This window comes from Aythya marila (genome assembly GCF_965140915.1).
Source record: "Aythya marila genome assembly, contig: HAP1_HAP1_SCAFFOLD_382, whole genome shotgun sequence".
Lineage (NCBI taxonomy): Eukaryota > Metazoa > Chordata > Aves > Anseriformes > Anatidae > Aythya > Aythya marila.
Genome location: NW_028137363.1, coordinates 46,693 through 60,303, shown reverse-complemented (window position 1 = coordinate 60,303; position 13,611 = coordinate 46,693). Strand labels below are relative to the sequence as shown.

The window sequence follows — 13,611 nt, the reverse complement described above, 5'->3', positions numbered from 1 at the left end:
GGGTGGCTCTCCTCCATTTTCCTCCTCAGTGTCTGAGCAGACACTGGGAATTGTTTCCGGAGGAAGGGCACGGCTGAAGCTCCTCCATCTACTCTCTGAGAAAAGAGAGTATGTTAAAGAATACATCTTTCCTTTCTTTTCCCTTTTTTAAATACAATTTCTGAAATCAACGCTGCGGCCTGGCAGCAAATACCTACGGGACTAAAGATGATTCCTCATCCTCACTGTAACGTTGTAGTTAACCTCCCAACGAACCCATCTCCCCAGGAAGCGGCCATTTGAGATGGGAAGGGGCAGAGCAAGAGGAAGCTCTCCTTAGCCTAGCTCTTCCCCCAACACCACCTCGCCACCCAGCACCAAATTCAACTCACCTGCTCCTCCCGATCACTCGAACGGGCGTCCGACGCTGGCACATGCCGCAGCGGTGGTTCTGACGTGCCTTAAATCACCTCTCCGCAGAATATCTCGGGTCTGTACGCTCAAATAACGCAGTATTTGAGAAATAACGCCCAGAGCTCACACTCTGAGTGCAGCCCAACAGCACCGAAGCACCGGTAGGCTAAACATTCCAAACCTGGCAACAAGGCTGACCCAAGCAACAGCACGGAACCCTTCTGCACCTTCAGCGTGGACATCAGCGTAAGGAAACACAGACCTCCTCGATCCAAATTTTAAGCGAGAAACGCAAAAGGTCACCCAACCGGCTTGTTTTCAGCAAGCTAAAGGAGAAATTAAGGCAACAACCGGGTGCATCCAGAGTTAGTCAGATCCTGAAGGCAGTTCCTTGGGGGAACGGAGGAGCAACGCGCCAGATGAGGGCTGCCTTACAGCGCACCCCTTAGAGGCACTGCTACGGAAGGAAGGCAGAAGGTTGGAACTCGAAAGAACTCGCAAGGCGCCCGTTAAGGGGGAAATCTTTCATTTTTTTCGCAGCAGAACCTCCCCTCTCCCTCCCCCCCCCCCCCATGAAGGCAGACCGGGGACTCTTTGCTTCCTTAGGGAGAGGGCAGGGACGGGGCAGGGTGGTGGGACAGATGGCCAGAGGTTCGGATGGACAGACAGACAGCCGGACAGAGGGCCCAGCAAGGCCTGACGAAGGGCTCAGGAGCGGGAGGGAAGGGCAGGGCGAGGGGAAAGGCAGAGAAGTACAAATCTCTTTTTCCTTGTGATAACTTTTCTTGACCAAAAAACACGATTGTGAATGAGGCAAAATGAAAGATGTAACATGGGGACGTGCGGATACTCACGATGATGCAGCCTTCTATCCGCATGTTCACCTGCTCATAGAGCCACACCTGGATCCTCGACCTCTGCAGAACGAAGGAGGAGAGTAAGTCGGGCCACAAACACTGAGCACTTTTGTTCTCTCATGTGTTCAGAAATACCTGCTAGCCACAGCCACGACAGCTCCCAAACGCTCCGAGGAGCAACTCTCAGGGGCAGTTCCAATGTGCAATCTGACATTTGAGCGTTATACCATCGGGTGAATACTACACGTTTGGTGAAGAACACGTTTCCAGTCACAAGGGAACACCCCTGCACGCCCGGCTACACGAGGGGGAAATGCCGGGCTCCTTGTGCCCACCAGCACACCGCACAGCTCTCCATCCCCCACAAACCCGTCCCGGGACACAGCCAGGAGCCGAAAACTCACCGAGGGGAATCCCCAGACCCTCCCCACTCCCCCCACACTCCCCAAATCCCCATCCCCGCCCCCTCCCCGCGGTACTCACGTTCTGCAGGTAGCGGAAGATGAGGTTCTGGGGCGCTGCGTTAAGGGCTCAGCACGGGGACGACAGTTCCGGGCTCGGGACAAGGCCCCAAACCCCACAGCGAGGCCTCAGGGCCCCGCGACAAGGCCTCAAGGCCCGGGCCGAGCCCCCTGAGGTCCGAGCCGCCCCCCACCCACCTCCCCGGCACCCCCCAGCCGCAGGAAGGATACGATGGGCTGCACCATCACCTTCTGCACCTTCTGGCCCTGCCCGCGGTACGCCATGGCTGCTGCCGCCTCGCCGCTCCCGCTCCCAGCACCGCAGGCAGAAGAGGCGAAGGCTGATGGTAGAACAGGGCTTCTTGGGGTGAAGGGAAAGCGAGGGCAGGTGGGTGCAGTCTCTGAGCTCTCCTCCTCCTGATTTTGCTTTTTCTCCCCCATTTCTGAGCCGGCAGAAGTCCCCGTGAAGTCCTTCGGCACGATGAAGGCCTGCGTGAGCTCCAGCAGCAGTTTCGTCGGCGGAGGTTTTCCCTGGTGGGGCCGGGGCATCACAGCACACACACACACACACACACACAGAGACGCGTGGTTTTGTCCAAACATTAAGTATTTACAACAAATTCGACAAGCGCTTTTCCTCTGCCAGCAGCAAATGCCTGAGGGCCCCCACAGCTTCACAAATCATAGCGGGAAGTGCCTACCGTGCCGCGAAAAGTTCGGAAAATAATTCAAAATTGATCTGCTAGGGGAAAAAAATCGATGGCTGGTGGCAGGGTACACAATACACCCGAATCTCAGCTCTGTCCTCCGCAGGGTCAGTGCCCACGCCCAAGTGCGATGCTGATGGCACCCGAACATTTGCTGTAGCAGGCAGCAGAGCCAGCAGCTCAGGGGAGCAAGTTTTAAAACCAAGAGGCACTTAAACAACCCTTCATCGACCCCGTGACTGTGGCAGAGTCCCGACTGCTCGCCCCGGAGTCCTCACACCAGCAAAAAGCACCAACCAAAGCCTGGGGGAACTTTGGTATAGCACAAGAGAAGGGAGTGGGGGTAGCGGAGCCGCATGGCAGAGCTGCTGCTTTTCACCATTTGATCCTCCCTGATAATTGAAAGGAAGGCTGGGTGGGCTGACCCCCACCCCCATTCCTGGCAGCAAATTTGGTCCACAACACACTGGAATAACGATTCTGCTCCCTCCCACCCCTACAGCTTCATCATCTGACACGGGTACAGTCAAAACAATGGCATACACGAGTAAAAGTCAAGAGTTGACATAGTAACTCCAGGATTTGGCTATCAACTGTCCGAGAAATCAGAACACCGAAGCTTCACAATGTGCCCAACATCGAGTTGTGCCAAGGGCGGAGGAAGGAAGAAGCTTTACATTTAAGCCTTCAGAGCATCGCTCCATCAGAAGATCGATTTGCAGCCACCATGGCGTGCCAATGGAGATCTTTCTGTGCCAAAAGAAGTGCTTTGTCCTCTTGATATCGAAGGTAACCACCTATAGTTACAGAATGGATGCACAAGACCTTAACTCTGACCAGCAGGGAAATTTAGGACAACTGAGCGCAGATCCTGCCAATTTCTACCACTTCGGACTGTGCTTTAAGTCTCATTGCAAAGCCTCAGTTAGAAAAAGGATCACCTCGGGGTATCCAACAAGAAGAACAGTTTTAATTTTTTTTTTTTTAATTATACCGTAGAACTACGCAGTTCAACTGTCAATCATCTCGGAGAGTTCAAGGAGGAGGTCATCCTCGTCCTTCCCTGGGTCTAAGTCGATTTCGGCTTCCAGTCTGCCTCCTGAGATTTCCCAAAGTAGCTTCTCAAAATCTTCATCCGCAGATAAGGGCGCGTTCCCTGTGGAACTCAGCCGGCGTGTCCGTGCCTCTTCTGGCTGGGAAGAAGCTGAGGTCGAGGTCTCGAGATCCATCTCCATCTGCTCCTCAAATCTTTCCGGGCTTCCAAGATGCACTTCAGGTCTTGGGAGAGCAAGAAAGAACAATCAGGATATGCCATTTCTTAACGGGAAATCCCTTTCCTGCAAACTGGCTCTTAAAACTGTAGGCAAGCCCTCCTACGCTCCAATCTTACACAGGGATTGTTATCAATCAACCCAGGGCTACATTTAGAGCCCGATGTGTTACCAGGTACATTTTTCAGTCTGGGGCTTTATCTGTGAAGCCAGGGCACCTGGAGTTGAGGTGGCATTCTTGAGGACCAAAAGGCAGAGGACACTACTCATCATCTATCACCTCACGAGGAAGTAGAACTTCACCTCATCCTCGTTCAGGTATTCAGACAACCCAAGAAGTCACCGGAAAGCTGTGCTGACTTGCAGCATTTCAAGAAAGCCTAATTAAGCAATCCTGCTAGCTGCTAGAAAGTGGTTTCAGGTGACTTATTCCTTTGATGGATTTTGGCTTCAGTTATCTCAGAACCCTCATTTTTTCCCACATGTGACAGAACTTGTTTCCCTGGGGATATACACTGATTAAGAAAAAGAACAAGTTGGGGTTGTCACCTGTTTTGGGGATTTTCTTCAAGTCTGATGGCTGGGACGTGCTCCGGCACGTCTGAAACACCCTAGAAAGCAGCAAAACAGTATTTATGACACATGGGTAAAAGATTCCTTAATAGCTTTTTCCTCCACACTGCTTCTCCTCTGGCATTGCGGAGCCGTGGCCAAAATACAAAACCAAGTTGCTCCTGAAGAAAGTTCACATTCCCCTGGAGGTTACTCATGATCTGGTGTCTTTTAAGAACATGGCATTAATGGACAAAATCCCCCACACCAGAGAAATCACAGCATCAGAGTACCGGTTAAAGAGTGCCATTCATCTCATAAATACAGAAGGGTTCTACAAGCATCCTGGAGACAGCTACTGGATTTCAAAGGAAACAGAAGGCCTGCAGAACGTTTGAGTTTTCCACCTTTTCAAATAGAGGAGGGTAGAAATTTAACATGGGATCCATCACTGCATTAGCCCCTGGCCTTACCATGGCTGCTTTTCTGGCTGGAGGTCCCATCATGTCAGCATCAAAGGCAGTCTGTAGTTCCACAGCTGCTATGGCAGAGGGATAACTCCCAGGTGCCTTACGTTTCAGTGCCTTCTTCTTGGGGAAAGTGACTTTCCCACGCGAAGGCTTCACAGATGTCATAAAGTTGGCTAGAGTAAAAGGAAGAGAGAACTGATACAGTCTTGCTCTGCCTCAGGAAAAATCCAGGTTCTCTTAATCATTTCCACAGTCCTTCTACACAGTTAAATGCATTTGGCCAGCACAATTACACCGCCATTGCCTGGATTCTCAGGAATCTTTTCCACATAGTAAACTCTGTCTACCAACAATCCATACAAAGGAACAAAGAAACCGAAGAGCTACAGTAAATAATAATCCAGGACAAGGGAAACCTCAGACACATAGCAATCCTAAGTGCACGCTAGGTTCACAAATATAGACAGCTTTTATATTTAAAGTCCTGCTCCCGCTAGGAAAGGAAAAAGCAGCAGTTATAGTAGGACAAGAGTGTATGCAACTGTTGTACCAGCTTCCTCTCCCTTGCAGTGATGTCCCACAGTTAAGTTGTTCTACAAAGTCCACATTTGTAGTGTCATTTTCTAGTCTCCCGTTCCTTACCTAACATCTGGCTGGCAGGAAAAGAAGCAAACTAAGAAAAAGAAAGTACACCCTTCGCTTCGTAGCACTGCGTGGCAAAATGCACCCAGCCAGAGTTACAGCATGAGAATTGTCATCTTCTGTCTGTATTTCAGAAGACAACCTAAGTAACTCTTAACCTTCAACACTTACTTTTAGCTTCCTGGCCCTGAAATTGAGCTGCCACTTTCCCTGCTGGTTCAGTATTAAAGAAGCCAGCAGTAGATTTGACAGCAGCTTCCTCCTGCCGAAGCTTCTCTTGTTGTTCTCTCTGTTGCCACTTCTCCCACCGTCTCTCTTCAAAGCTCTTCTCTGGACATTTACGAGTTCCACTCTGCTGAGTGGGCTAGAAGGAAAGAAAAGTAGTGCATGAATAGGACAAAAAAAATAAATAAAATCCGTGGAGATTTCGTTAAGAAAATCTGATCAGCAATCCCTCCAAAATGGTCTTGATGTGGAACAGCATATTAATCTCGTTCAGGTTACTGTTGTTTTTTTTTTTTTGTTTGTTTGTTTGTTTGTTTTTTTCCATAAAATTCTGCCTGTAACAAGAGCCATGCTTTACTATGGACGCAGTCTCACATATCTGCAATATCCACTATGGCAAGCTTCTTTAAACAGCTAGGGTGTTCTGCTGTACATCTATTTATCACATTCTTTTTAAGCAGCAGAAAGTCATACAAGTTCCCCTATACAGTATCCACTGACAGATTGATTTCCTTGAACACAGAACTCTGGCCTTCTGTATTAAATCCTTCATGTCTGACAGATCAAGTCAGTAAGAACAAAAAGAATTCCCTCCACGTTAACTGTGTAGATTTCAGCTGGTGCTAACAGGGTTTCTTTGTTGCTGTGGTATAAACAGACTGATTCCAAGTTTGAGGATTACAGAGTTGTCTGGAAATGCTGCTGGCGATAGGATTTAGACTGCACTGCAGCTCCTACCAGCTGCTGAAGGGTAAGAACACACTCAAGAGGGTGGCACACGGTGAGTAACAAAACTTGTCAGAATTATCAGAAATTGTACGAATGTATGTGTGTCTTCACAGAGGACTCACCTGTACATCAGGTCCAGAGGAAAGTTTAGGAAAAGGCCGGTTCAATTCCACTGCCTTCTTTTCTTCTTTTTCAGGTGCTTTAAAAAAAGACAAAAAAAAGTGTTGTCAACGGCAGAAATAAAGAAAGCTGGGTACTTGTTTCCTTTGTGCATTTATTTCCTTGTGTCCCATGAGAGAGAGAGAGAAAGGCTACAATGTGCAAGCCATTCAGCATTTATCCATGAAGCAGATCCTGAGCAAACTGAACTTGCTCAATATGGGAAGCACCTCACTGGGGCAGGCATTAAAGCATCTTATTACCTGTTAGTTTTGTGCTCCATAAAGATTTCTGCTCTGCTGGGGCAGGTCCGGGTTGTGCTGAGGGAGCTGGCACATCTCCTTCACTCTGCTGCATCCGCAGAGCTTTCTCACGCTTTATTTCTTCCAAGGTTTTAACACGCACTTCTCCTTCTGGCTTGACTTTTCCTGCCGGCTCCTTCGCCTGCCCTTTGCTGGGCCCGGACAGAGCGAGCTGCTTCTTGGACTCACCCTGAATTTTGCTCTTGCTATGGCATTCTCCTGCTTTTTTCTTCTCTTCTACCAAGCGATTATTCTTTTTTTCAGACAAGGCTTCAGAGAAAGTTTGGATGCGACCTGCACGAGCAGCTCTTGCCCCTGCGCTGGAATCTTCAGTTTTACCGTGCCCTTCAGCCTCGGCTTTGGCTTGAGTTTCGCGTCTCTGAAGAGCTTTCTCACGACGGATTTCCTCCAGTGTTTTCACATGGATCTCTCCCATCGGCTTAGCAGCCTTCCCTGTCATCATCAAGAAATGAGGAGAAGCACCAACATTTAAAGAGAGTCCAGCAATATTTTAAGTCTCCAAAATTTGTCAGAGCACTAAGGAAAACTCATCTTGAGCGTTCCCAATAATGCATCTTAGAACAATATCCTTAGAACAACATTCTCCTCCTCCTCTGAGCCACTTGTATTTTGAAGACCAGCCCTATCCAGAGAGAACTGCTACACAGAAATGCTGCTTTACTTTATTACTTTTTCAGATTGCATTTCAAATTCCTGCTCCTGGCAGTGGTTCTATTCTAATTGTACGTAACGGTTCACAGAAGCAGCTAAAAACCTCGACAAGGCACAAGTAGAAAATAAACACACACCTAGAGCCAGAGTTCTGATAGTGGCTGTCAGAAGAGCTTCAGCACTCAAGCAAGAGGCGTCAGTTCTTTGTTTTCGTTTAAATTAGTTTGTAGGGATGTATGAAAGCAGTCCAAGTTCGTGGAAAGGAAGGAGGAGAAAGCATATTTAATATCTAGCTGTTACCTCTCTCAGTACTGGTCTGTTTAGGAGGTAATCCCAGCCTGTCCTTCAGAGACTTGGGAACTCGAACTGCAAAACAGAAAAAGAACGAATTAGGGAGGCTGCATAATGTCAACTTCAGGTTCACATTTCAAAACAAGACAGGAAAGGTAACTCTGAATCCCAGTGATTACGACCTCAGCCAACATGCAAAAAGAAACATCACTGGAAAAGGACAAACAGAAAGACTAAATACGAAACCCAGGAATCCAATCCAGATGCCCGTTTAGTACCTGTCTCTCTCTTGGGTGCTTTGTCAGTATTTCCCGGAGCCTCTACCTTCTTCCCCAGCCTTTCAGCAAGGCTGCGCTTCACTGGAAGGCTGCCTACATCATCTTCAGAGAAAACAAGGAATATTGTAAGAACTTTTCTTTGCAGGAAGGTTTGAGAACAGTCAACAATAAGCTTCTCTTTTTCAAGCATATTTTCATAGAATTGCCTTTCAGCTGCTAAATGATTTTTTTTTTTTTTTTTCCGTTTCTGCCGTCAACACAGATCTCCACTGCAATGTATTTTCCTTTCATACATCACAAATACTCTTTAATGCAGTCATATATAGAAGGCAGCACCTACGTAACAGCTCGTAAAAAGTTCTCACCCGCGGAGGCTTTCCGTTTTCCTTGTCTATCAGCAAGATCTACTCGAACCACAGGTTCCTCCCCTAAAACAAAAGGGATTTTTTTTTTCTATTTCACAGAAACCAGTAGCCAACAGAAATATTATCCTGTCAGCCCATGTCCAAAAAACCCTAGTCAGACACTGTTTTGACAGCTAAACCACACAAACTCATATTTTAACTATAATTAACATGGAAAAAAAAATATTAATAGTCTCAGTGCTTGCTTCAAATTCCAGCTGAGATAGTAGAGAGTGAATCTGAGTCTGCTTGACACCTATACTTTGTGCAGAACAAAGCTGCATAAGCAAGCAGAATATTCTTAGGTGCAAATGCTGAGAAATATTCCTTTCTAAGGTGAATGTCTACGAGTAAAAGTACTTCCACACTTTTTTCCCTTTAAAAGGCATTTGCACAGCTCTAAACAATTTATACACAAACTCCTGTCATACTGTGTCCACACCTGCCACTGTACGCCTCTTTAATGCTTCAGAAATTGCTTCTTATATAGCACTGGCTTCTACAGCTCGCTCTTCTCGTTACTCTTCTGGTTTTCAGTTACCCCCCTATTGGCATACTGACACTTTTTTTTTTCTCCTGCCACTGCACTTAACCTGAGCACCAAATCTTTCCAGTACAACCAGGGACTTTAAGCATAAAAGCACGTTTTGAACAGAAGGCAGCACCAGAAGGCTAACATGGGTGAATTGTTTTAATTATTGCTTAACCCTCCAGTTTAGGAGTAATGAAATCAAAACAAAAGCATTCATTATTACCTTTCTTGGAAGACACTGTCACAGTTCTCACCACTGTCCGGACATTTTCCTCTTCTGGAGCAGGAAAAATCATAGAATCAACGGGACGAAGAGAAGATCTTGAAGAACCTTCTGTTCAGAGCAACCAAAACGTAAGGAAGTTTACCCAACATAAAAAACTATCACAAAGAACAAAAAACTTTAAATGATTTGTTACTGTCAAAAATACAGCAAGCAGAGCATGTAAAGAAGAGAGGTGACTAATTTGCCTCTGGTTGCCCTTTGAACTCCCATTTCGAATACCAGCTGGCTGAGAATCAGGTTGCTTTATGCCCCCAGCTAAAAATGGAAGTCTGTCCCTCAAGCAGCTCCCAGTCACCATCACCTGCCGTGAACAGGATAAGAAAGTAGGCAATATTAACTCACCACCGTGTCTCTTATTTTTTTCCTTCATCTTCTGCCATTTGATTTCCTCAAGTGTTTTTATTCCAAAATTCAGATTGCCCTCTGAAAACAGGAAACAGTTCATGAGACAGGCTTAGAGGCACTCACTGAGGACCACAGGTCCTCAGGCTTCTTAGCGCTCAGGAACTTTCTGAAGTATTTCGAATAAAGCCTGTCAACACTCCTCACAAGTGAAAGAGCCATAGAACCAATGGCATTTTGCCCCTCCTTTCATCCTTCAGGGTTCAAAATGTAGTTTTAATTTTAATCCATTTACACAATATTAGATCCCTCTATCGTTAGATATGGCTTATCAACAGTGGTTGCAAGGCTGCACGTGCAGCCATTTAAACTCCATGCTGTGGCCCTGTTTTGTTCTCCAAAAGTAAAGAAAAGGAGTTCACCTTTCTGACCCAATGGGCACATGATGGTATTAATGGCAGAAATGAGATCATGGAAATAACCGACTCCATTCAGCACCCCTACATTTTGTTGTGTTTTTACACCACGCTGCTTTTGACTTAACTGTCAAGTTCTTCTGATTTATCCTACTAAGGTGCTGGCATACCTTGTTTAGTAGTAATAGAACTGCCTTTCCGAGTGGAAATCACCCGTAATCCATTTTTGCCTTCCGCAGCTGGATGCTGGACGGGAGTTTCAGTTTCTTCTCCTTCCTCAGAAAGTTGGTCTGAAGGGGAAAAATCGATTCAGTTATGCATAGACCAGGTTGGTCATGATTACGTAGCTCATGCAGTGACACTTCAGCCCATGGTTCATATAAAAAACTTTGTTGCTGTTTTGTTTTTGTTTGTTTGTTTGTTTGTTTGTTTGTTTTTAAACAGCTACACTGACCTGATGAACTCCTAAGTAGAATACACTAGGACAAAACATCTAGGACTCTAGATTCTCTCTGCAGCTTTAACTACTACACAACACATTGCTCTTCAGACAGAAAAAAGAAATTTCCTTCCTAGTTTCACATAGAACTTTACACAAAAGACCAGCTAAAGCCAGGAGTGGTTCTAAGCTTTCCTCCAACGTTTCAGCTTCTGTCCACTGACTGCCAGACAAAGCCACCAGTGACCTGGCCAGACTGCCTGCCCTATCGCTAGTCAGACCTCAGGTCATCTGTGATTTATACATTCATTTACAGCAAAGATTCCTTCCAAGAACCAAAGATTTAACACATTCATTTACAGCACAAATTCCTTCAAGAACCAAAGATTTAACACATTCATTTACAGCACAAATTCCTTCAAGAACCAAAGATTTAACACATTCATTTACAGCACAAATTCCTTCAAGAAACAAAGATTTACACAATCATTTACAGCACAAATTCCTTCCAAGAACCAAAACATGCTCACCATCATCATCTTCATCATCATCTGCAGCATTGATTACAACTGGAGGGTGTGTAGGGCTTGGGACATTTTCAGAGTTTTCCACTTTCGTCACCCCCTTAGCTGTGGAGAGGGATTTGACTGGACAGAAAGTTTGTTTTGCTGCAGTGACATCTGAGCCACTTTCAGATCATCGTCCGCGCACTCAGGCGGACTTGGCAGTGTAGCTAGAGGAAGAGGAGGATCATCGGTAATATGGCAGTTTAAAACTTTGACCACAATGCAAAGAGATGGTAGCAAAGGCAGATAACCCGCACAGACAACGAATTCAGCATCTCCTTTTGCCCATCCCATCACTGCTTACACCGTGAACAATGATTTCCCTTCCAACAACAACACATCTCCCTACCACCCAGCAAAAGAGGAAACAACAGGAAGCAAACTGCAAGGCAAACATCACACAAAGCAAAGAGAAGCTGAGCACGAAAGCAGAAAACAAACACCAGCAGTACACTCGGTGCAGTACACCTATGACTGCAGACCTTTTCCTGCCCTCACAAATGAACAGTTACCTGACGCCCCCTACAGGATTGGCACCCACTAAGTAATACTCAAAATTAATTCTTCAGCGCTTAAAGAAAAAGGACCTAAACTCACTCTTGCTTGGTGGTAAGAATTGTCCATCGATGTAACGTCCCTTTGCATGATGAAAAGCACAGTTGGCTTTCTGACAGCCTCCCGGCTGGTTCTCCCAGTAGCAAGGAATCTCACTGCGCTTTTTCTGAAGACAGAAAGAAAGAAAAGCTCGTGATAACATGCACCTGAGGCTTGCAAAGAGATGCACAGCTCCAGATCGTGACAGCTGTCACAACACAGTGCTGAAACAGCATTCCAAAGGTCAGTTTCTCAGTTAAGTGTAGTATTTCTGGGCATATTCACAAAGTTTGCATAAGCTGTAACCACTATGCACATTTAGTTTGGTCATCACTCAGTTTGAGAAGACAGGCACTCTCAGACATCACTTGAGGGTGGCTTAAACTAATACACCTAGGATTATACTAGGATTATTCAGAGGGAAAAAGAACATCTGAAATTGCCTAGGTTAACCCTGTCTAGAACTACTTCTTGGAGACTTAGTTCTGCTGCACCTTTAACTTTCCCCACTTCCTACCCCAGGCAGCTACAACAGCGTTATCTGAAGGACTGTGGGTCAGAAGACACCTGATAGTTCATTATCAAGCCTGCTCCCATGAGGATAGAACAGCCTGTTTATTACCCCCCTGCTCCAGCAGGTTTTAGCAGTCTATTTAACAGCTATTCTGCATCTCTTGAGAAAACTGTCAGCATCTAATAAAAAAAAATAAACAAATATCTTGCTAAGACATACCTAAGGCATTGATTTTATTTCCCTCTGCTTCCTCCCACCCCCTCTCTTGGTAACAGAAACCAGTATGATTTTGAAGCAAACAAATCTATCCTGCAAAAGCACAATCAGTACACCTACGGCACTGAAAAATGCTTTTGTGGATTTATTTTGAGAACACATTGTTAGGCACTCACCTCAATTTCCATGTGTCTGAATCGGCAGACATTCCTGAAACAACGACCCTCCTGCCACAGCTTGCAGACCGTCTCATTGCCCAGAGCAGCTTCGCAGTGGCGGTAGGCACATTTGTCTCCCTGGAACCAAAAGGAAACCAACAAGGAAAATAGAGTACAGCCTCAAAAATGGCCATGCTGCTGCCTAATGGTGCTACAACTGAATTCACAATCTATCTGGTTCTCAAGTTAACCAAAGACCAGTGTGCTTCCTCCTCCTAATCTACTCCTTCCTGAAAAAAAGGGGGAAAAAAAGCAAAGCAAAGGAAAGCCAGCCATACCTTGCTACAGGTAGAATAGAAATAGAAGTAGCAATCGTCTCCTTGTTTAGACATGCCGACGAGTTCTGCTAACAAGCTCGGGTTCTCTCCACAGGGACTTCCTCTGCTCTTGGAGAGAGCTGTCTTCACCCTTGCTTGGGCTGAAAGTCTTCTACTGGCTTGTGATCAGTGAAATCTTCTTTTTAAAAGTAACCCCAAAGAAAGTAACAAGTGAAAAATAATGAGGAACAAACATTTTTCCAGCTTTCTTCAGTTAATCAAATCAAGTTATCAGTCTCTCAAAGAGAGCAAAGCCTTGAAATCAGCTGTTACATGAACTAACTAAATATTAAAGTTCTGTAAAGCTGCCAGGAGCTTTGTCAGCAAGCGTTCTCTTCCACATCCTCAATAATATGACCTGGAGCACATCTGGAAGCCTGAAAACGGAGTCACTCCTTAAAAAACCACCTGATGATACATGCAAGTCAATAATCAACTATGGCTACAAATAACTTCTCTAGAACACAGTTAGGACGCATTAAACAGCACGTTCCAGGCCCTGTGGGTCTTCGATTTCACCTACCTGGAAAACCTCAGCAAAGTTATCGATCTTCAAAGGCTTCCAGTTAACTGCTCCTGTAGGCCGAACCAAGACTGAATCCGTGAATTAATAATAAAGGGGTAGGAAGAATTTTCCTCCTCACTTTGCCAAGGGAACCTCTCATCCACAATTCAAACATAGGATGCGCTTTTAAACAGCTTATAACTAAGAGAGGAAGCAAGTCCATTTGAATGCTCTCACAGACTGGATGCAGCCA

General features: G+C 45.9%; 1 pseudogene across 1 annotated transcript; it reads right to left on the bottom strand.

Annotated features, from left to right (window-relative positions):
• Positions 1-9,407: 9,407 nt before the first annotated feature.
• Positions 9,408-12,868, bottom strand: LOC309890869 (zinc finger CCCH domain-containing protein 11A-like; annotated as a pseudogene). Its single transcript has 7 exons — positions 12,815-12,868; positions 12,495-12,614; positions 11,592-11,715; positions 10,959-11,161; positions 10,160-10,279; positions 9,574-9,654; positions 9,408-9,457 (listed from the first exon to the last, which is right to left on the bottom strand). The product of its transcript is annotated as a zinc finger CCCH domain-containing protein 11A-like (transcript).
• Positions 12,869-13,611: the final 743 nt, after the last annotated feature.